Source organism: Erinaceus europaeus, chromosome 14, assembly GCF_950295315.1.
Source record: "Erinaceus europaeus chromosome 14, mEriEur2.1, whole genome shotgun sequence".
Taxonomy (NCBI): domain Eukaryota; kingdom Metazoa; phylum Chordata; class Mammalia; order Eulipotyphla; family Erinaceidae; genus Erinaceus; species Erinaceus europaeus.
Genome location: NC_080175.1, coordinates 71,044,827 through 71,065,575, shown reverse-complemented (window position 1 = coordinate 71,065,575; position 20,749 = coordinate 71,044,827). Strand labels below are relative to the sequence as shown.

At 38.9% G+C, this 20,749-nt stretch overlaps 1 protein-coding gene and 1 pseudogene across 5 annotated transcripts in view; one reads left to right on the top strand and one right to left on the bottom strand.

Annotated features, from left to right (window-relative positions):
• Positions 1 to 20,749, bottom strand: part of NAALADL2 (N-acetylated alpha-linked acidic dipeptidase like 2) — a 1,374,776-nt gene that overhangs the window by 169,237 nt on the left and 1,184,790 nt on the right. The window lies entirely within an intron of this gene.
• Positions 761 to 20,305, top strand: LOC107522248 (protein misato homolog 1-like; annotated as a pseudogene).

Here is a 20,749-nt window from a genome sequence, read left to right as displayed (position 1 = left end):
TCCTAAGCTGATTATGGGCCCCAGATGACATCAAATCGATGAGGTTTACAGTCAATAATATTTATACACCTTTCCCATATTTGGGAGCTACTCTCTTCCCTGATCCAGCTTTCTGGTCCTTTTTCCAGCTATGACATCTCCCCAGACAATAAATTGGATTTATTTGCATATCATATTTCATACTCCAAGGAAGAAAAGAAAAAAAAGAAAAAAACAGTAGCTACAGGCCCTTTGTAATATAACTAAAATAAGCCTATTAGCTATCTACAGAACAGAGGACCCCCCCCCCAACTCTTCATCTTCACTATTCCAGTCTTTAAGTTCATGATTAATCAACAATTTTTTTACTTTGTATGTTAACTCTCTTTTCAGCCACCATGTTCCAGATGCTAGCATGATGCTAAACAGAATTCCTTGGACAGACAATCCCACCAATATGTCCTGGAGCTCTTCTTCCCCAGAGCCCCATCCCACTATGGAAAGAGAGAGGCAGGCTGGGAGTACGGATCGACCTGTCAATGCCCATGTTCAGCAGGGAAGCAATTACAGAAGCCTACCTTCTACCTTCTGTACCCCATAATGACCCTGGGTCCATACTCCCAGAGTGTTAAAGAATAGAAAAAGAGGGGAGGGGATGGGCTAGGGAATTCTGGTGGTGGGAATTGTGTGGAACCCTTTTTATCTTATGGTTTTGTCAATGTTTCCTTTTTATAAATTAAAAAAAAGAAGTACTAATTGAATCCTTTAGATTATTCATGGTATGAGCTTTAGAGATAAAAGGTTAATTTTCTGTGCATTCATTCCTTTTTTTTCATGACTGTTTACCTGTTACTGTCAAAATTCCAATGTTGGCCAGAGGAGTGTAATACATATGCATACACTAAGACTATATCCAACCATGCAATTCTACTACTCAATAATATACAGCCTAATATACTTCCATGGCTTCAAAACAATAAAAAATTATTAAACTATTTACTTGAAATATTTTTCTACATAAGCAATACCTATGCAGCAAATGTTAAGATAATTCAGATTTTCTGATTTTTAGACATCTTACCTGAGTTTTCAATATATATGCTAAATACTACTTAGCAGAAGGTCATAACACTCCTCACATAAATACAGTCTGATCTTGAACGACATTTTGTGACTTAGGTCAATGTTTCTAAACATGTTTAAGTCAAGTACCAAATATCAATTAGTTATGTTTCAGAGATTCTACAACTATTGGTCTCTGTTGATAAATTATTAGGGAGAAATGTAATTGCAGTACTAGCTCCCTGAAAACAGCTGGAATGGTGGGGATGCACTGGTGGAACCAGCAGGATGTAGTGCTGGGACTGGAGGACCTTGTACCTCTGGCTGAACTCCCTAAAACAAGAAGACAGACTCTACAGGGACAAGAACCTAGATGCAGCAATAGTCTAGCCTGGCAGTGAAAGCTCACTAAGCACAAGGAAGAGTTCCATCCCAAGAATCCCTACCTCCAGAGCTTCTGAGTGCAAAGGGAGTGCTGAGTAGTGATGGTGTTTGGAGGGTCAACTCCATTCCCAATTGCAAAGGTCATTCACACACACACACACACACACACACACACACACACACACACACACACCACTGCCACAACTCCAGAGCCACTTATTCCCAGTGAGGACAGTGTTCAAGTTTGGTCAGACTTCCTCAGAATGCACCTCCACACCGGGAACATCTTTATGATTCAGAATTACAACTATGATGGGGAATCATGGTGCCTGGAAGCCTCTGGTTATGGGGAAAGTATCCTGAAGGAGCCCAGGTACCTGAAGAGCTTGAGGACAGACTGCACTTCTCTGTGGAGGAGTGCAAATTCCTGCAGAACTTCCAGATCCTGTGTGATCTTCATCATGGCTTCTCTGGTGTAGGCACCACTGCCAAAGAGCTGTTACGAGATGAGTATTCAGGGCAGGAAATAGTAACCTGGGGCTTGCTTCCCAGCTTTTACAGTCTTGGGGAATCACCAGTCGATGAAGCTGCTCATTTCACCATCAGTGGATTCAATTTAATATGCTATAATCTCCATCCTAAACACGGCCGAGCCATCTACGCCAAATCGTATCTTGCGGACGTTTACCATACGGCCTCTTCGACCTTCTACAACTCCATTACTATTGGAACTATTCAGCTCGTCAACGTATATAAGCCTCCCAGTGCCTCATGGGATAATGAGGTCCTGCCTAGCCCAAATCACCCAGCCGTTTACGTTGGAGACTTTAATAGTCATCACCAAGACTGGGGATATTCCTCCACTCGTGCTGATGGCTCTATCTTAGCCGACTGGGCTTCAGTGAATGACCTCTCCCTATTATACGATTCCAAACAGTCAGGCTCTTTTCACAGTGCTAGATGGAATAAAGACTCGTCACCCGACCTGTGCTGGATTAGCACAGTCAACGGCCAAGCCTTTCCCGCTACTAGACAAGTTCTCAAGATCTTCCCGTACAGTCATCACCGCCCAGCTATCATCCACATTGGTCTCCAGCTCCCACTGATTCTGTGCTCGGAGAAACTAAGATGGAACTTTCGGAAAGCAAACTGGTGTCTGTTCAGTGATCTTACCAACAAATATATTCCTGCAATTCCAATTAACTCTATCCCCTCTGAAGATTCCTACAGGCGCTTCCGCCAAGCCATTTTTAAAGCAGCTTCCCAAGCTATTCCTCGTGGGAGACGTGCTAACTATACGCCTTGTCTTGATGCTGAATGTGAGCAACTACTAAAGCAGTATGATGAGTCGGGCGACCCAGATGTGGCTGACCATCTCATTGCCTCCCTGGATGCAGCACGCCAAGCCCGCTGACAACAACTCATGGAAAGTCTGAACTTCACCCACTCAAGTAGGAAGGCCTGGAAGCTTCTTCATAGTCTGGGTGTCAGTAGTCAACCCTCTCCCGTCTCCCATCCTCCCGTATCTCCAAACACAGTGGCCAGTCACCTAACTCAAGTTGGTTGTGCTAAGATCGACCCAGTCTGGAAAAGAGAAATTTCCCATGAGTGGTCATCCCACTTCCCACTTCCGTTTATCTTGTCCATCTCCAAAACTCTCTCCCTTTACACTGTCTGAACTGGAAGATGCTTTGAAGAGGGTTAAACCGGGAACAGCTGCTGGCTATGATAACATCACCCCAGAACTCATTCTTAACTTGGACCCCGCGGCAAAGAAGTGGCTCACTACATTCCTGTCCCACATCTAGGAATCCGAATCTATGCCCAAAATTTGGCGCCATGCGAAGATAATAGCAGTTTTGAAACCAAAGAAAGACCCAACACTGGCCGCCAACTATAGACCAATTTCTCTCCTCTCCATGTGTTACAAACTCCTTGAGAGGATGCTTCTGTCACGAATTTCTCCTCTTACAGAGAAATTCCTATCACCCGCCCAAGCTGGTTTCCACCCAGGAAGATCTACCTGCGAACAAGTCTTGGCCCTCTCAACTTACATTGAAAATGGATTCCAGAAGAAGTTAAAGATGGGTGCTGTCTTTGTTGATCTCACAGCAGCCTATGACACGGTCTGGCTCCGTGGTCTCCTAGTCAAGATCTCAAGATGCCTGCCTCCATGGGTGGCCAACACTATATCATTTCTTGTCCAAAAGAGAAGATTCCGGGTGCATCTGGGTGACATGTCTAGCAGATGGAGACTTGTCTCAAGTGGCCTCCCCCAGGGCTCTGTTCTGGCTCCTACGCTATTTAATATTTACATCAATGATCTCCCAGAAACTTCTTCAAGGAAGTTCATCTACACCGATGACATCTGCTGTGCAACTCAGGCATCCAAGTTCGACATCCTCAAGGAAACACTCACGAAAGACATGTCTTTGATATCTGATTACTGTAAAAAATGGCGACTAATCCCTAGCACTACAAAAACGGTATCATCTGTTTTCCACCTACACCATGCCTCGGCCTCGCATGAGCTTAACGTGCAGCTTGGCGATACGAGAATCCGGCATGAAGCCCAGCCAGTCTATCTTGGCGTTACTCTCGATCGCACTCTGTCATTTCACGAACATCTCATAAAAACTGCAGCAAAGGTGGGCGCGAGGAATAACATCATTGCAAGACTGGCCAGCTCCACATGGGGCGCGAGCGCTTCCACACTACGATCATCATCTCTGGCATTATGCTATTCCACTGAAGAATACTGTGCCCCAGTATGGTTCCGTAGCCCCCATGTCCACTTGGTCGACTCCAAATTATACTCCTCCATGAGGATAATTTCTGGAACCATCCATTCCACCCCGGTTCCATGGCTGCCAGTTCTTAGCAACATCGCCCCGCCAGATATTCGTCGGGATGCGGCATCATCTAAGTTCATTTCCGCGTCTACGCTCGACCGGACCTGCCAATATACGCGGATATCTTCGCCCACCCTGTCCAACGCTTGACGTCTCATCACCCAATCTGGTCTGCTACGCCTACACTGAACTTCTCTGTTCCAGACTCTTGGAAACAGAGCTGGCAGTCAGCTGAGGTAAAGAACAAACACCTCATCACAGACCCTCCTCAATCGCTATCGAACAGGCCATGGCCGGTGCGCTGCTATGTTCCATCGCTGGGGATCCAGAGATGACCCGAACTGCCCCTGCAGCTACAGACAGACTATGACCCACAGAGTCAACGACTGCCACCTCTCCAGATTCAAAGGAGGTCTCGAATCTTTACATCAGGCTCAACCTAACGCTGTTGACTGGCTACGGAAGAAGGGCAAATGCTAGAAGAAGAAGAAGAAGACCAGAAAAAGTTCCACTGTGTGTTGAACATAACTTTTGGCCTGGTTCACCTGTCTGGTCACAGCTCTCTGCTATGCCCCTTGACCCTGGCTGGGAGCCTCAGGCTGCAGCTAGAATCACCCATCTGCTCCCCTCACCCATGCTGTGACACCATTCTGCCCTTCCACTGTAGTGCCATCCCTGGCAACAGCTCTAGACACTATCACTGTCCCCTACTGCCTGCATTTCTCATCTGTGCCATGGTTCACCTGACAGACATGCTGACCTTCTCTGGGAGAAATGTGTTGACAGCAGAAGTCCCCTTCCCCTGGCTTCTGAGCCAGTCTCTTCCTGACATGCTGCTGCAGCTTGGAGGGGCCATTCCATGGACCCCAATGTCTGCATGTGGGGACCCTGTCAGTCACACTACTTTGCCCAGTCAGTGGTGCTGAGGGGTTTGTGTCCATCATGCCACACCAGCCAACTCTCCCCAGGTATGCCTCTGCCTTCCCTCTTCCACAAGTGCAGAACAGAAGAAAAAAGTCTTGGCTCAGTACTTAAAATGGAGGCAGCCCAGAGTCAGAAGCTCTTCCTATTTGCTGCTGATGCCCCGCAAGGTGCCCCTCCCCCCACCACATCCCTACTTTTCCTCAAGCATCAGTCAGCAGGGTTTGGTCCACACACACAGTACTGGAGAGAATCAACGCTCTTGTGCCCTATGCTCCTCTTCTGATGTGTATGTGGCCCTCAGGGGCCTGGCCAAAGAGGTCACTAGGCATGACCTGTGGTGCTGGGGCAGCTTCATGGATGCTGTGGTGGACCAGGACGACCTGGAGAACAAACTGATTATATATATATATATATATATATATATATATGTGTGTGTGTGTGTGTGTGTGTGTGTGTGTGTGTGTGTGTGTGTGTCTATATGTATATAGTTGTTCAATGGCCCCACCTTCCCTTCCTTTCTAATTCACACCTACTACTGTCATTCCTGCTCACCCCTCCCATTCTCTCTGTGTCCTGATGGATTTGGAGTTCAGAGCCCTTTGGTCATCTTCCCTAACATTTACTCCTCTGGGAGTATGGACTAAAATTCTTTATTGGGTATAGAATGTGGGAGGTCTGGCTTCTATAATTGCTTCTCTCCTGGACATGAGCATTGTCAGGTCCGTCCATACTCCTCAGCCTTTTCCTATCTTTCCCTAGTGGGGTAGGACTCTAGAGAAGTTTCTAGGATAAACTGGTGAGGTCATCTGCCCAGGGAAGTTAGGATAAACTCATGATAGCATCTGCAACTTGGTGGCTAAAAGGTTATAAGATATAAAGAAGGAAAAAATGTTTAATAAACAGGAATCAAAAAGTATGAATAGAATACATGGGGATAGGGATCTTAGGGTGGAAAAAAGCTAGGAAGAATGTTCACAGCTGTGACCATGGACTGTGAGTTCATACTGACAGGGACTCAAAGGTTACAAAGGCTAAATATGAATATATATGGTCCCTGAGTCACTGATGGGGAGGATATTTCCATAAATATAAGATGAATCAAAAACTTCTCTAAACAATTCCAGTCAATTATCTTTCATCCTGGAAGAACTTCCAGGAGAAGCCACTCTGATCAGTAGCTCTTCAGCAACTCTACTAAGCTGGTTATAACTGGCTCAGCTCTACTGGTACATACTGGCTATAAGCACTGGCATTTTAACACAGTTAGCAACAAATGTGCTACTGATGATGTGAGACATACACAGATAAGCTTCATGGTAGAAGAAATAAAAACTAATGTTTTCAAACATTGGAGGGAAAGATATTTTATCAATAATGAGGAATCAAGATTACACATACTCTAAGTACAATCTGGTGGTGAGTCAATTTAACAATCTTTCTTTGAAGTCAGATTCAGTGAGTCTCCAGAAAGTCTTTCTGTTGACCAGACAATGCTTTTCTCAAGGCTGTATTTCATCAACTGTGAAAGAAATTAGGGACTTAAAGGCCTTAAGAGTTAAAGGCAAAGGAATCTAACATCTGGTTGAAAAGAAACAAATACATTATTCAAATCTTAAGAGAGATGGTGCAGTCCTTCAAAGTGATCTTGCTGGAAATAGGAAGAAATTACCTTTATAGCTTAGAGTGTTTCATAGCATTGGTAAAAATATCCAGGGAAATTAAACCTGGAACATTAGTCAATCTGTAATTTTGTCATTCATTGTACTTCTCTTGTTATTATTGGAAAAAATAGTCAAATACAAAGCCCATGTAGACAAAATTGTGTAGAAACTAGAGAAACATAGTTCTGGATATTACTAGTTGTTTAAAGGCACCTATTATCCCCATCTTATCGCCCATCCCAATGGTTTTTCATTAATGATACATGAATTACTTGACATTAATACAGTCAGATATCCCTGGGAAAATTTTGTATTTTTATACCTGTTACTACTTACTAAATGGAAATATTTTCTTATATATCCTAGGGAACACAGGTAGATTTAATTTCAAGAACTGAAAATGATTTTTAAAAATATTTTTAGTTTGGAGCAGTGTTTTCCTTTAGCTAGATGCATTCATTTTAGTCATATAATCCATTTATTCATGTGAAAATCAATAAAGAAACCAAATTAATTCTGCAATTCACTAAAGCAAAAAACTCATTTAATTTAATACATAAGTGTTAAAGGAAAGAGCTACTGTTTTTAGCCCCAGAAGATAAAATATATTTGTCTCATTATAAGTCTCTAAAGACCATTCTAGGGTTAATGTAAAAAAATATATATATCTAAGAACACAGACAGGCTGCCTCCTTTATCTATCAAAAAGGGGGGAAAAGGAAAATATCTTTTAGCTGGTTTTGGATAGGGTTTTTCCTTAATTTCATTTGAGAATAACGAATTATCTCAATTATCTGAGTTCTCATTTAAAGACAGTGAAATTAAAAAGACATCAATGTTCTATTTTTCAAACAATGGGTCACTACTGATTAAAGTTCGATTGAACATTAAATTATCAGACTTAAAACAAATTGAATCCCTTTTATTTTTAATTTAGAACAAATTTCCTGCTGCCATCAGGCCAAACAACAGTAATGAATTGAGTTATGAATCAGCTGAAAGTTTTCTACTTGATTAACTAAATAGATAAAACTTTTTAAACTTATCACCAATATTTTACAAATGTTTCAGTTCTCTCAAGATATATATTTAACATCTATAATATATTTATGAAGGGTTGACTCTTCAAAGTTAATTTTTAAATTACTTATTATTTGTTTTGGGGGATTAATAGTTTTAATCAATGTACTCTATACACTGATAAATTATTAATTATTCCATTATGATCTGATCTTCTATTGAAGGGTAGCAGTAATTATCACTAATGTGTCAACATATAATTAAATTACCATATTTAAATATTTTATTTATTTTTATTTTAATGAGATACAGAGAGAACTATACAGAGACAGAGATCAGATTATACTTATTTCTGGCTTATGATGATGCTGGAAATTGAACCTGAGACAACTCTAAAGTCTTAGGCATGAAGGTTGTCTTGCACAACCATGAAGCTATTGCCCCTGGTAAAGATAGGGCTAGGTTAAAGTTATTGCAGACACAATAGATTATAAATCCAGAACATCATGCAAGGCTTTTTACAAGCAACTATTTGCCACCTAACTAGAGAACCTGGAGAAAAATGTGTTGGTTCCTTGAAGCATACAAGCTCCCAGGATTGACCCATGAAGACCTAGAAAACTTGAATAGACCAAACACAACCAAACAAATTGAAGCATGAAAGCCTTTACAATAACAAAAGTTCAGGCCTGGATGACTTCACAAATAAGTTCTACAAAACATTCAAGGAAGAGCTAACACTTCTACATTATAAGCTCTTTCAAAATATTGAAGACTCAGGATCACTTCTTTATACTTCCTGTAAAGCCAGTATTACCCAGATACCAAAAAAGCAGACATAGATTCAACCAAAAAAGAAAGCTACAGACAAATGTCCCTCATAAGCATAGATACTAAGATCCTAGCAACCCAACTACAACAATACATCAAAAAAGTTATACACCACTGTTGGGAATATGTGACTTTGTTTGTTACTTGTCAGAGCCAATAAACAAAGAAGAAGATGGGTGTAACTAGTAGATTTCATTTCAGTATTAGCATGGAAATAACACAATGAGATCTGGAAGCTACTAAAGAAATATTCAGAGAGCTCTTTTTGGAAGTGACCATACTTGGGAAGCTAATAAAAATGGGGAAGCAACAGATGATATTGTGAAAACAAACAAACAAACACAAACTGTCCTGAGGTAATTAGAGAGTTAAAAGCTGAAATAGCGGTGCCAGGTGGTAGTGCAGCAGGTTAAGCACACATGGTGCAAAGTGCAAGGACCAAAATAAGTATCCCGGTTCAAGCCCCTGGCTCTCCGCCTGCAGGGGGTGTTGCTTCACAAGCAATGAAGCAGATCTGAAGGTGTCTATCTTTCTCTTCCCCTCTCTGGCTTTCCCTTCTCTCTCAATTTCTCTCTGTCCTATCCAACAACATCAATAATAACTACAACAATAAAACAACAAGGGCAACAAAAGGGCATCAATAAATATTTTTTAAAAATTTAAAAAGAATACTGTATTCTGTCAGATTGTAGTTAAGACTAAATGGAGATATAAAAATCGTCCAACAAGTAAAAGTTGATGAAATCAAATATCAACAAACCTGCTCTACAAGAAGTTCCTTTAAAAGGGCTCATACCAACAGTAACAACACCGATAAAAACTTGCCATACGTTAGAATATTCAAGAGAAGTTTAGAATAATGCCACTGATATATCTTAAATACATTATATCAATTAAGATCAATGGTCTAAATTTGTCCATTAAAAGGCACAGAATGTTAAAATGGGTCAGAAAACACAACTCAATAATTTTGTTATCTGCAGGAATACCACCTAATTCAACAGGACAAACATGGCCTCAAAGTAAGAGGATGGAAAACTATCATACAAGCTAATGGATCACAAAAGTGGGAGGAACAGGTATTTCTCAGATCTAACACAGTCCACTTTAAAGTAAATAAACTACAATAGACTTTAAAGTAAATAAACTACGGACATTATATAATTCTCAGGGAATCAATAAACCAAAAGGACTTAAAAATTATTTACATTTATGGACCCAATTAGAGGCCAGCAAAATACAACAAACCTCTACTAAAAGAGCTGTGAAGATCAATAGCAACACATTAATAACAGGAAACATCAACACACCCCTCTCTCAAATTAACAAATCATCTAAGCAGACATTTAATAAACATTATTTTCAAGTCTACATAGGATATTCTCAAAAATAGACCATGTGTTAGGCCACAAAGACAGTTTAAACAAATATAAGAGCATTGAAATCATGTCAAACATCTTCTTAGACCACAGTCGAATTAAACTAACACTTAATGATGAACAGAAAATTATTAAATGTCCCAAAATGTGAAAACTCAACAGAACACAACTTAACAACTACTGGGCCAAAGATGAAAGTAAGGAAGAAATTAAAATGTTCCTAGAATCGAATGAAAATTAATATATGATCTATCCAAATATTTGGACAAAGCAAAGGCAGTACTAAAAGGGGAATTCATAGACATACAGATACACAGCAGAAAACAAGAAAACCTCAAATAAAAAACCTGATGACACAACTTAAGGACTTAGGAGAAGAACAAAGGAACCCTAAAGCAACCAGACAGATTGAAAAAATTAAAATTAGGGTGGAAATAAATGATATAAAAAATAATAGAACCATACAAAAGATCAATGAAGTTTTTTAAAAATAAAAAAATAAATAAAAATGAGCCTTTCTATATATGTCTTTATGAAAAGTCAAACTACTTAGTAGAAGTGAAAACAGAGGTCAGCACAGGATGTTAATACTAAAAGATAGATTAGGAATTTAGGGAGGCACTTTGGGGAAAACATTTTCTGAACTTAACCTTGAAAAATAAAATGTACTCGGGAAGGAAAGGGGCTAAGGCTAATTCAAAAATAATGAAAATTTTGCTTAGAAGCAGCGGCAGGTGGGGGCACACCTGGTTGAGCGTACATGTCACTGTGCTCAAGAGCCCAGGTTCGAGGACCCAGTCCCCACCTGTAAGAGGAAAGCTTTGCGAGTGGTGAAGCAGGGCTGCAGGTGTCTCTCTCACTGTCTCTCTCTTCCTATCACCTCCTTTCCTCTCAATTTCTGACCATCTCTATCCAATAAATAAATAAAGACAAAAAAAAGTTAAAAAAGAAGAAGCAGACAAATGATGGATCCCTTTCTCTGTAGCTGGATATCCCATTCAGAATTGTCTTTAATTGCTTAAAATGTTCACATTGGAATGAAACAAGAAAAGAAGGCAATGACGTGTCACTGAGGATCTTAATGCAATGTCAAGAAAATAGACTATTTTGAGGATAGTATGGGAAATCTTTAAAGTTTAAAAAAAAAGAATGAAAATATTTTATTAGAACATTATAATACAATCACACCTCAGTTCTGATATTCTACAAAGCTTTTTTAAAATGTTAGTCATAGAATAATTTGATTTTTAAAATGTTGCTTATATGTTCCCACTATGACCAATATAAAAGAAACATAGCCATATATATATTTGGCATGTATGTAAGTTCTCTTAGTTGTAGTGTGATTATAAAATTAAAAGTATTTTTATAGAATTTTTATGAGTGTATATGGGAAAGAGATTTTTTAAATATTTATTTTATTTATTTATTCCCTTTTATTGCCCTTGTTGTTTTATTGTTGTAGTTATTAATGTTGTCGTTGTTGTTGGATAGGACAGAGAGAAATGGAGAGAGAAGGAGAAAGACAGGGAGAGAGGAGAGAAAGATAAACACCTGCAAACCTGCTTCACCGCTTGTGAAGCGAATCCCCTGCAGGTGGGGAGCTGGCGTTCGAACCTAGATCCTTACACCAGTCCTTGTGCTTTTGCGCCTAACTCCCGGGAAAGAGATTTTTTAAGCAAAGTAATTATTACCACAAAATAAATCACATCTGGTTTTAAAATTGTCAGAATGTTTCTGTGAATTGTCCAACAGTATAAAATACTAGCAACAGAATGTGAAGATAAAATATATTTCCAGGAAAACTCATCATAGATAATTTTCTACAAAACAAAGAATGCTTCCTATGTTTGCTTGACTGTAGTAACAGAATTTTGTTTATACAGTTGCATTCAGTAATGTCCAAAACATGTAATCTGATTTAGCAATGGTTATCTTAGTTTTTATCCACATAATTATTCCCCTTCTATAATGACATACCATCAGACGACATATTGTTTGCTGAAAAATTCTAACGTCCTAATTTACTAAGAGAAAATTGACAGAAATCTGTTTTCATTGTATGATTATCATTTTCCTGATTTAAAACTAAATGAAATAATGCGCACTTACATTTCTAACTTAAGTAAATAACAAAAAAATCAACATATGTAAATCAATACATTTTTATTCATTACTTTTCAGTCCCATATAACCATAAAATTGGTTTTTCAGACTGCAAAAGATATTAGAAATTAGGTAGGTGAGTCCTTTTAACATCCAAAGAAAGTACAGTATAAGAAAGGCAACTCATTTCCTTTGAAAGATTCGTTATTGAGATATCTAAGATAGACACTAAAGTCCTTGTTTAAAAACAAAAACAAAAAATAGTGGGAGATGGTGCAGTGGATAAATCCCTGGATCTTCAAGCATGAGGTTCCTGCTTCAATTTCTGTGCCATATTAAAGGTAAGTTACTCACTCACTCACTTTCTTCCTTTTTCTCACAAATATATATATATATAAATTAAAAGTTCTATGACTGGGAAAACAGTATAGTAGTTTCCATAGTCCCAGACTCAGTCCTGATATCACCATAAACCAGATCTGAGTAGTACTATGTGATGGCCCTTTTGGTCACTACCAAGCCACCCCTTCATCTGTGGCCTTAGTCATGGAATCCTGGGATTCCCCCATAGATATGATGGACCTAGACCTCTAACAGCTCTCTCTCTCACTGAATATCACTGAACGTCACTGAATGTCTCTACTACATCCGGAATAATATCATAAACCCGCTTGTGGTCTTCTACAGGACCTTGCCCTCAGTGTAGAACAACAATGATAGAAATTGCCCCACTCTTCGAAGGGAGTCTGGGTCAACATACTCTGCCATTTGAGGAATACTGGTCCTGAAATGAGTGTAGCTTAGAAAGTTTCTAGCTGTGAACATGGAATATGAGCTCAGACTGACAGATGCAGAGGTTATACAGGCTCCCTGTTCTAAATGCGAATGAATAGATATGGACTCTAGGTCAGATTGATGAGGATTACATTACAGTATTTATATGCTTTTCCCATATTTAGGAGCTACTCTCTTCCCTGATTCAGCTTTCTAACCCTATTCTCAACTCTGACATCATCTTCCCAAACAATACTCTTAGCCCACCTTCATATTAGCTGTTGAACTCAGGCAAAGATTAGTAAAGTCCTGAGCCCCTTAGAATATAGCTAAAATAGACTTCCTAGCTTTTCCCATAATGAAGACCCCAAATTTCACCTGTGAGACTTTACCTTTATGTTCCTGATTATTATAGAACTTGTTCTGCTTTATATCTTAATGTTTTTCAGCCACCAAGTTGTAGATGCTACAGTGATGCCAACCTGACTTCCCTGAGCAGATGACCTCACCAATATGTCCTGGAACCCCCCCCCCACTTCCTCAGAGCCCGACCCCACTAGGAAAAAATAGAAATAAGCAAAGGTATGAATCGGCCAACACCCATATCCAGTGGTGAAGCAATTACAGAAGCCAGATCTTCCACCTTCTGCTCCCCATAAAGATTTTTTGTCCAGTGGGGCCAGGTGGTGGCACACCTGGTTGAGCACACACATTATAGTGCACAGGGACCTAGGTTCAAGCCCCTAGTCCCCATCTGCAGGGGGGAAGCTTCACAAGTGGTAAAGCAGGGCTGCAGTTCTCTCTCTCTCTCTGACTCCCCTTCCCTCTCAATTTCTCTCTGTCTCTATCCAATAAATAAGTTAAATATTAAAAAAAATTTTTTTTGGTCCATACTCCTAGAGGGACAAAACATAGGGAAATTTCTGAAGGGGGAAAGAGGATATGGAACTCTGGAGGTGGGAACTGTATGGAATCATACTCCTTTTATCCCATAATCTTGTAAATTATCATTAAATCACTAAAAAAAAAAAATAATGAGGAAGGGAGGAGGAAAGAATGAAAGAAACAGAAAAAGAAAGAGGTAGAGTGGGAGGGGCAAAAGAGAGAGAGAGAGAGAAAAGGAGGAGAGTGGAGAAGGAAGAAAGAAAACATTGTTTTTCCAGTCACTATACTGTCAATTTGGTTTTGACTGGATAACTTTTCTGAACTATGTACTAAAGCTGCACATTATTTAAATAGAGAGATGGAGAGAAGTATGCGGAAGTGAGTTCTCTCACCTATGCTCTACAGAATCTTGATATGAATTCACTGTTAAATTCAAACACTTTAATACAGTACAGAGAAAGACTTGGAATAATAAAAGCACAAATGATAGCAACACTTGCAGTTGTTCTATGTATTTTATTAGGGAACATTGTAAGTGTATGATTTACTATAACGATAGTCCTTAAATAGAAGAAGCCTATTATAGAGAGTAAAAAATACCACGTGCATATGCAGGTAATGTGTAAGTATAAAAAATGGAAAACATATGAAAGCATACCACTTCTGTAATAAAGTTAATCCCATTATCTCTATATTTTAATTGATTTCACTGAAAATATTATTCATGTCACCTTGACCAAAATAATTCTAATTAAAATATTTATTTACTTATTAAAGAGAAGAGGAGAGAGAGGAAGAGAGAGAACCAGAACATCAGTCTTGCACAAGAGATGCCAAGGACTGAAGTAGGGACTTCAGGCTTGAGATTCTCTAAACATTATCTTGTGCCACCTTCTTGGAAGAAATGCCAATTTTTATTTAGTTTTGCTTAAATTTTGCTTTAATCTTATTTATCTGTTTTTATTTGTTTATTGGGTAGCAAGAGAGAAATTGAGAGGAAGAAGGTGATGCAGAGGAATAGAGAGATACACCTGCTGCCACTGCTTTACTTCTCTTGAAGATTCTTCCCTGCAGGTAGGGACCCAGGGCTTGAAAACTCCGGCCTTTTGTGCATAGTAAGTTGTGCACTCAACCCCTGGTGCACTGTGAGCAGGTCCCCCTAAGTTTTAAATATATACAAATCCTTGAAAAATTCTTCTGTTTTGGCCATACTTTCCATAGCTTCCAATGTTCTAAACCACACATTTTTTTTTTCTTTCTGATCAACTGATGGGACAAAGGCAGACTCAGTCTCCCAAGAGGGCTAACAGACTTATCACTAAAAAGACCACCTTTGTGGGTCTCCACTTTCATTCTAGTTAGTGATATTGAAAATATGCACTGCTGTGCATAGGGAAATCTGATCAATAAATAAAACAACTTAATACAAACAGTATCCAGTGCTACAAAGTCCAAGTCATGTTGGATCTTGGATCAATATGAATCTTTTCCAGTGTGTATATCTTATGCTGATGTCAGGGGGCAATGGTGCACAGCAGCATTGATTTTTTTTTGTAACTATTTTAGAAATAATAAGAATCAATGGCATAAAATGCAGTTCAGCACAGGGTGAAATAATATTTGCCATTTTTACGATGATGCCACTCTGGAAGCAATTTATATTTTGCATGAAATGGAGAGTCAGTAAATCTGTGATGAAAAAATAAAAGACCATTCATTAGTGCTTCCATGAATTGAATCCACTATATAACTACTAATAAATATCATTAAATCAACCTTTGTCTAAGGGACTTATTTAAAAGCCAAATTCCATATCCCTAAAATACTGCCAGAAAAATGCTTAAAGGATTGTCTCATTTTGCATTCACGGGGTATTCCAAAGTCTATGGAAGCATGAAGGAGAAAGAAACACTGGGAGAGGAGATAAAAAGAGAAAGTAGAACAAAAAAATCCTTCCTGTGTCTGCACTGTAGGCTTTCTGCCTCTTTACAGAATAGTTTTCTCTTTCAATAAATAAAGCACTATGCAAGGGACTCATTTTGTAGATGAATTCCTTGTAATATATTATATACATGCCAGTTTTTTTTAAATAAAGAAAATAGAATTTTAGGAAAATTGAAATTACTATATCTTATTTAAGAGAATGAGAGGAAACGTGTTTATAAAATTCTTAGTAAATTTAAATTATCTCATAGCCTACAATCTAAGGTCCCAAAGTTTTATTTGACATTAAACAAAATATGCGTAAGCATGGCTAGAATATAGCACAGAAAGTAGAGTGTATTCCTGACCAAGTGCTGGCCCTGGCACTACAGGAAAACATCGAGCGATCAGTTATAGTCATGCTTGTTACATGTCTCTTTATCTTCTCTCTGTTTCTGTCTGAAATACAAAGAATAAAAAATTTGACACAGAACCAGTGGTATCATATGGGCACAAGGCCCTAGTACTACACAGAAAATATTAAATCAACAAAAGAAAAACAAACCACTAATTAATATCTGTGTAAAACGATACCCAACAGGGTTTATATTCCGACAGCAATAAGAATCAAAAGGTAAGTCCTTGCCACTGACATGATGACCTGAGGCAAAATCCTTAAAATTATTATTATACTTTACTTCCTAATTAAAGCATGGCATCTCACTTCTCTTAAGTTTTAAGTTTCTCAGATTTTATATTTGGGATATTTCTGCCACATCTCACTTTCCCTTCTAATTCTAAAATAGTCATTCTTCTTTAATCCTGTCTGTACATTAGAATTGCCCAGAAAATTGTTTAAAAACTCATTGATGCCTGGACTCCATCCAGAACAATTAGGTTAAAATAATAAGAATGACCTTAAAAGACATTTTTTAAAAAAATATATTGGAAACCAACCTCTTCTTTGGAGGTGATTGAGAAGGTAGGCTCATTTCCCGTTTTTGTTTGTTTGTTTGTTTTGTTTTTGTTTGTTTGTTTTATAGTCTTAGTTTGTCACAAAGTGAACTCTTTATTTTATAAAAATTCAGACAGTTTTTCCCTTTTTGATTTTTGTCATTGTTGGGACTTCATCATTCTGGGATGATTTGGAGTGGCGGGAGTGGGGGCAGTAGAAAGAAGGAAAGGAGAACACAACACAAAAATTTCTTTCATTGTCATGTGGGCTGAGTTCCAACTTGGGTCGTGTGCGTGGCAAAGCAGGAGCACTATCTAGGCAAACTATTTTTTTCAGATCTCAAACAACCATTTTCTTATCCTTGAAAGCAGCACATAATAAAACATTTCTTAAAATTCTATTTCTTTAGCTCTATTTTTTTTTCCTCCAGGGTTATTTCTGAGGCTTGGTGCCTGCACCATGAATCTACTACTCCTGGAGGCTATTTTTCCCATTTTGTTGCCCTTGTTGTAGTTGTTATTGCTATTGTTTCCATAGCTGTTGTTGGATAGGACAGACAGAAATTGAGGAGGGGAAGACAGAGGAGAGAAACAAACATCTGCAGACCTGCTTCATCACTTGTGAAACGACCCCCTGCAGGTGGGGAGCTGGGGGCTCGAACCAGGATCCTAAAGGTGACCTAGTGCTTTGCGCCATATGTACTTAACCTGCTGCGCTACCACCGAGCCCCCTATTCTACTTTTTAATTGCCACCAGTTATTGGTGGGGCTCAGTGCTTGCAGGTCAAATCCACTGCTCCTAATGGCCATTTTTTTTTTCTTTCTTTAACAGGACAGACAGAAATTGAGAGAGGCAGGAAAACAGATGGAGAGAGACAGAGAGACACCTGTAGTACAAGATTCACTGCTCTTGAAGCTTCATCCCTGCAGATGGTGAGCAGGGGCTCAAACCAGGGATCTTGTGCATGGTAACTTGTGCACTTAACCGGCTACACCACTACCTGGCTCCCCATCACATAATGTAAATTAAGTATATCAACTCCCCATCTTGTTTCTGTGCCTATAGATTCTATTCCTTTTGTCAATAAAATAAATACAATACTCAACTTGGTATACATGTGTGATTATTTAATTAGTTCACAAATGTAATTATTTTTTATTTATTTATTGCTACAAAGATTATGGATATAACAATGTCTTGTTCTCAGCAGTCATGTATATTTTTTCCATTTTCTTTTTAAATTTTTTTATTAGTGACCTAATACCAATTTACAAAATTACAAGATAACAGGGGTATAACTCCACACCATTCATTCCCACCACCAGAGTTCTGAATCCCCAATCGCTCCATTGTAGGATACAGTAGTTCTCTTAATATTGCAGATATGGGGGGCTGGGTGGTGGCGCACCTGGTTGAGTGCACATGTTACAATTTGCAAGGACCCAGGTCAAGCCCCTGGTCCCCACTTGCAGGGGGAAAGGTTCACAAGTGGTGAAGCAGTGCTGGAGGTGTCTCTCTGTCTCTCATCCTCTCTATTTCTCCCTTCTCTCTCGATTTCTGTCTTTAGCAAAAAACTTAAAAAAAGATTATAGATATGTGTTAAATATTATTTATACAACTGTATGTTTATATTTGTATATATTTGCCATTTACCCCCCAATAGTTCCATCTTCTCTTCCTTTTCAAGTAGCACATACACTTATTACTATGTCCTAATTTCCCTCCCTTTACTCTCTTCTCTCTCTGGGTCCTGATGGGCTTGGAGTTCAGAGCTCTCTAGTTCTCTTCCCCCTATCATTACTCCACCAATGGGAGTATGGACCAAAATTATTTTGGGAGAGCAGAGGTGGAAGATCTGGATTTTGTAATTGCTTCTCTGCTGGACATGAACATTGGTAGATTGATTCATACCCCCATCCTCTTTCTATCTTTCCCTACTGGGGTAGAACTCTGGAAAGGCGAGGTGCCAGGACACACTGTTGAGGTTGTCTGCCCAAGGAAGTCAGGACAGAATCATGATAACATCTGTAACTTGGTGCAGCTATATATTTGCTTTGCTTTGCTTTGCTTTGCTTTGCTTCTCCTTCTCCTATTTCTCCTTTTTCTTCTCCTTCTCCTTTTCCTTCTCCTTCCTTTTCTCTTCTTCTCCTCCTCCTCCTTCTTCCTCTTCTTCTTCTTCTTTTGACTGAGACAGAAATTGAGAAAGATGGAGGAGATGGAAGGAGAAAGAGACACCTGCAGACCTGGTTCACTGCTTGTGATGTTTTCCCACTGCAGGCAGGTACCAGGGTCTTGAACCCAGGCCTTTACACATGGTAATATATGCACTCTCTCAGGCGCATCTTACCTGGATCTCACAAATGTAATTTTACCCAGAATTATGAGTGGAAGAACTTTTTCAATATACAGTAATGAGTGCTTTAGTATAGCAGAATAGAGAAAAATGTAATATATATAGTAGAGGCCTCTATCATCCTTGTAAACTTTTAGGAAAACACCTAAGAAAAACACTAATGGACATAGGATTATCGATAACTTTTCCTCTTTACACTGTCATTTCCTTTCCATTTACTCAACAATACTCATTTTATAAATAAAAATACTTGAATTGGAAAATAGTCTAAAGTTTTTGCGAAACTCCCATCTGAAAAATACTTGGCTTAAAGCCAATGCTCAGAAAAGAAAACAGATTTCACAGTACACCTGCTTCTTCTCCTCTATGTAATTTCTTTTTATAGTCATCGAGTGAGTCGTGATTCAATAGCTTTTGTGATCTTCTTCTCTTTTCTACCCATTTGGTGTGGCATGAAAGACATTTCAACAGAGCCAACACAAACAACTCAATTGCCTGTTAAATTTTATGTTAAGGATATGCACTGACCCAGCAAAATCATCACAGACAGCCCAACATGCTGCTGAAATATACTCATCTCTGCCCTGTTGTTTACAGAGAAATCAAGGGATAACCTGGAAATTGCTTTGCTCCTCTCTGACACTTCAGCTAGAGAAATCAAATGAGGAGAAAGGGTCAGCTGTATATATTAAGGTTTACCTCTACTATTTCACTTGTTTCAGGTAGAGGCGAATTGTAAAAAGACTAACAGATTCAACACACTTCAGTCATGGATCTCAAGGCAGAACTGGGAATCAAGAGAATCAGGTGATGGCATACTTAGATAAGCATGCCTGTTACTGTGCACAAGTTCCCAGGTTCAAGTCCTCAGTCCCCACCTACAGCGGGGAAGATTCACAAGCAGTGAAGCAGTACTATAGGTGTCTCATCTTTTCTCCCTCTGTATGTCCCCCTCACACTCTATTTCTCTGTGTACTGTCAAATAGAATACAATGATTTAATTATAAAATAAAGCAAAAACTTAAAGAAAAAAGAAGAGCAGAAAATCAAAAACAGTAGTGGCCAAACTTCTTGTGCCAAATATTGGTCATGCCAGAAATGCCCATTTATATACACCTAGTGGTTCTGAAACTGAGATTTTTCTGCAATGTTTATTCTTTTCAGGTACAATTAGTATATTAGCTAAGTTTACACTGAAGAAAATATCTTTGTCTTGACAGTTACAAAAGAGACCCCTTCTTAGATATTCTGCTATCCTCTCTTCCCTTCAGCTCTTTTTCTGGCTTCCATAGCAACGCAGAACTCATGAAAAGAGACATCAGCCAGTTCTCTCATCTTGCCTGGGCCAGTAGGAAAGGAAAATCAATACTACTTGTCCTCCAAACTTTAGGAATTCTCCTTCACTGATTTTACTTCTCTGCTAAGAAACCCTCACCAAATTCCTAGTTAAAGTACCTGTTTCTAACCATGGTGCTGGGGCATGAAACATTCGTTTGTATTCTGAAGAGTTCTTTGTCAGAAATCCTTGGGCACTTTTAAAAGAAATAGCTCAATAACCTTTGGCACTGCAAGAATTTTTTGTCATTGTTCTGGTCTTCTTAAAGCCTTTCCTTTTGTTCCTTCAGAAAATATAAAATGTAGTGGCGATGTAAGAAATAGTT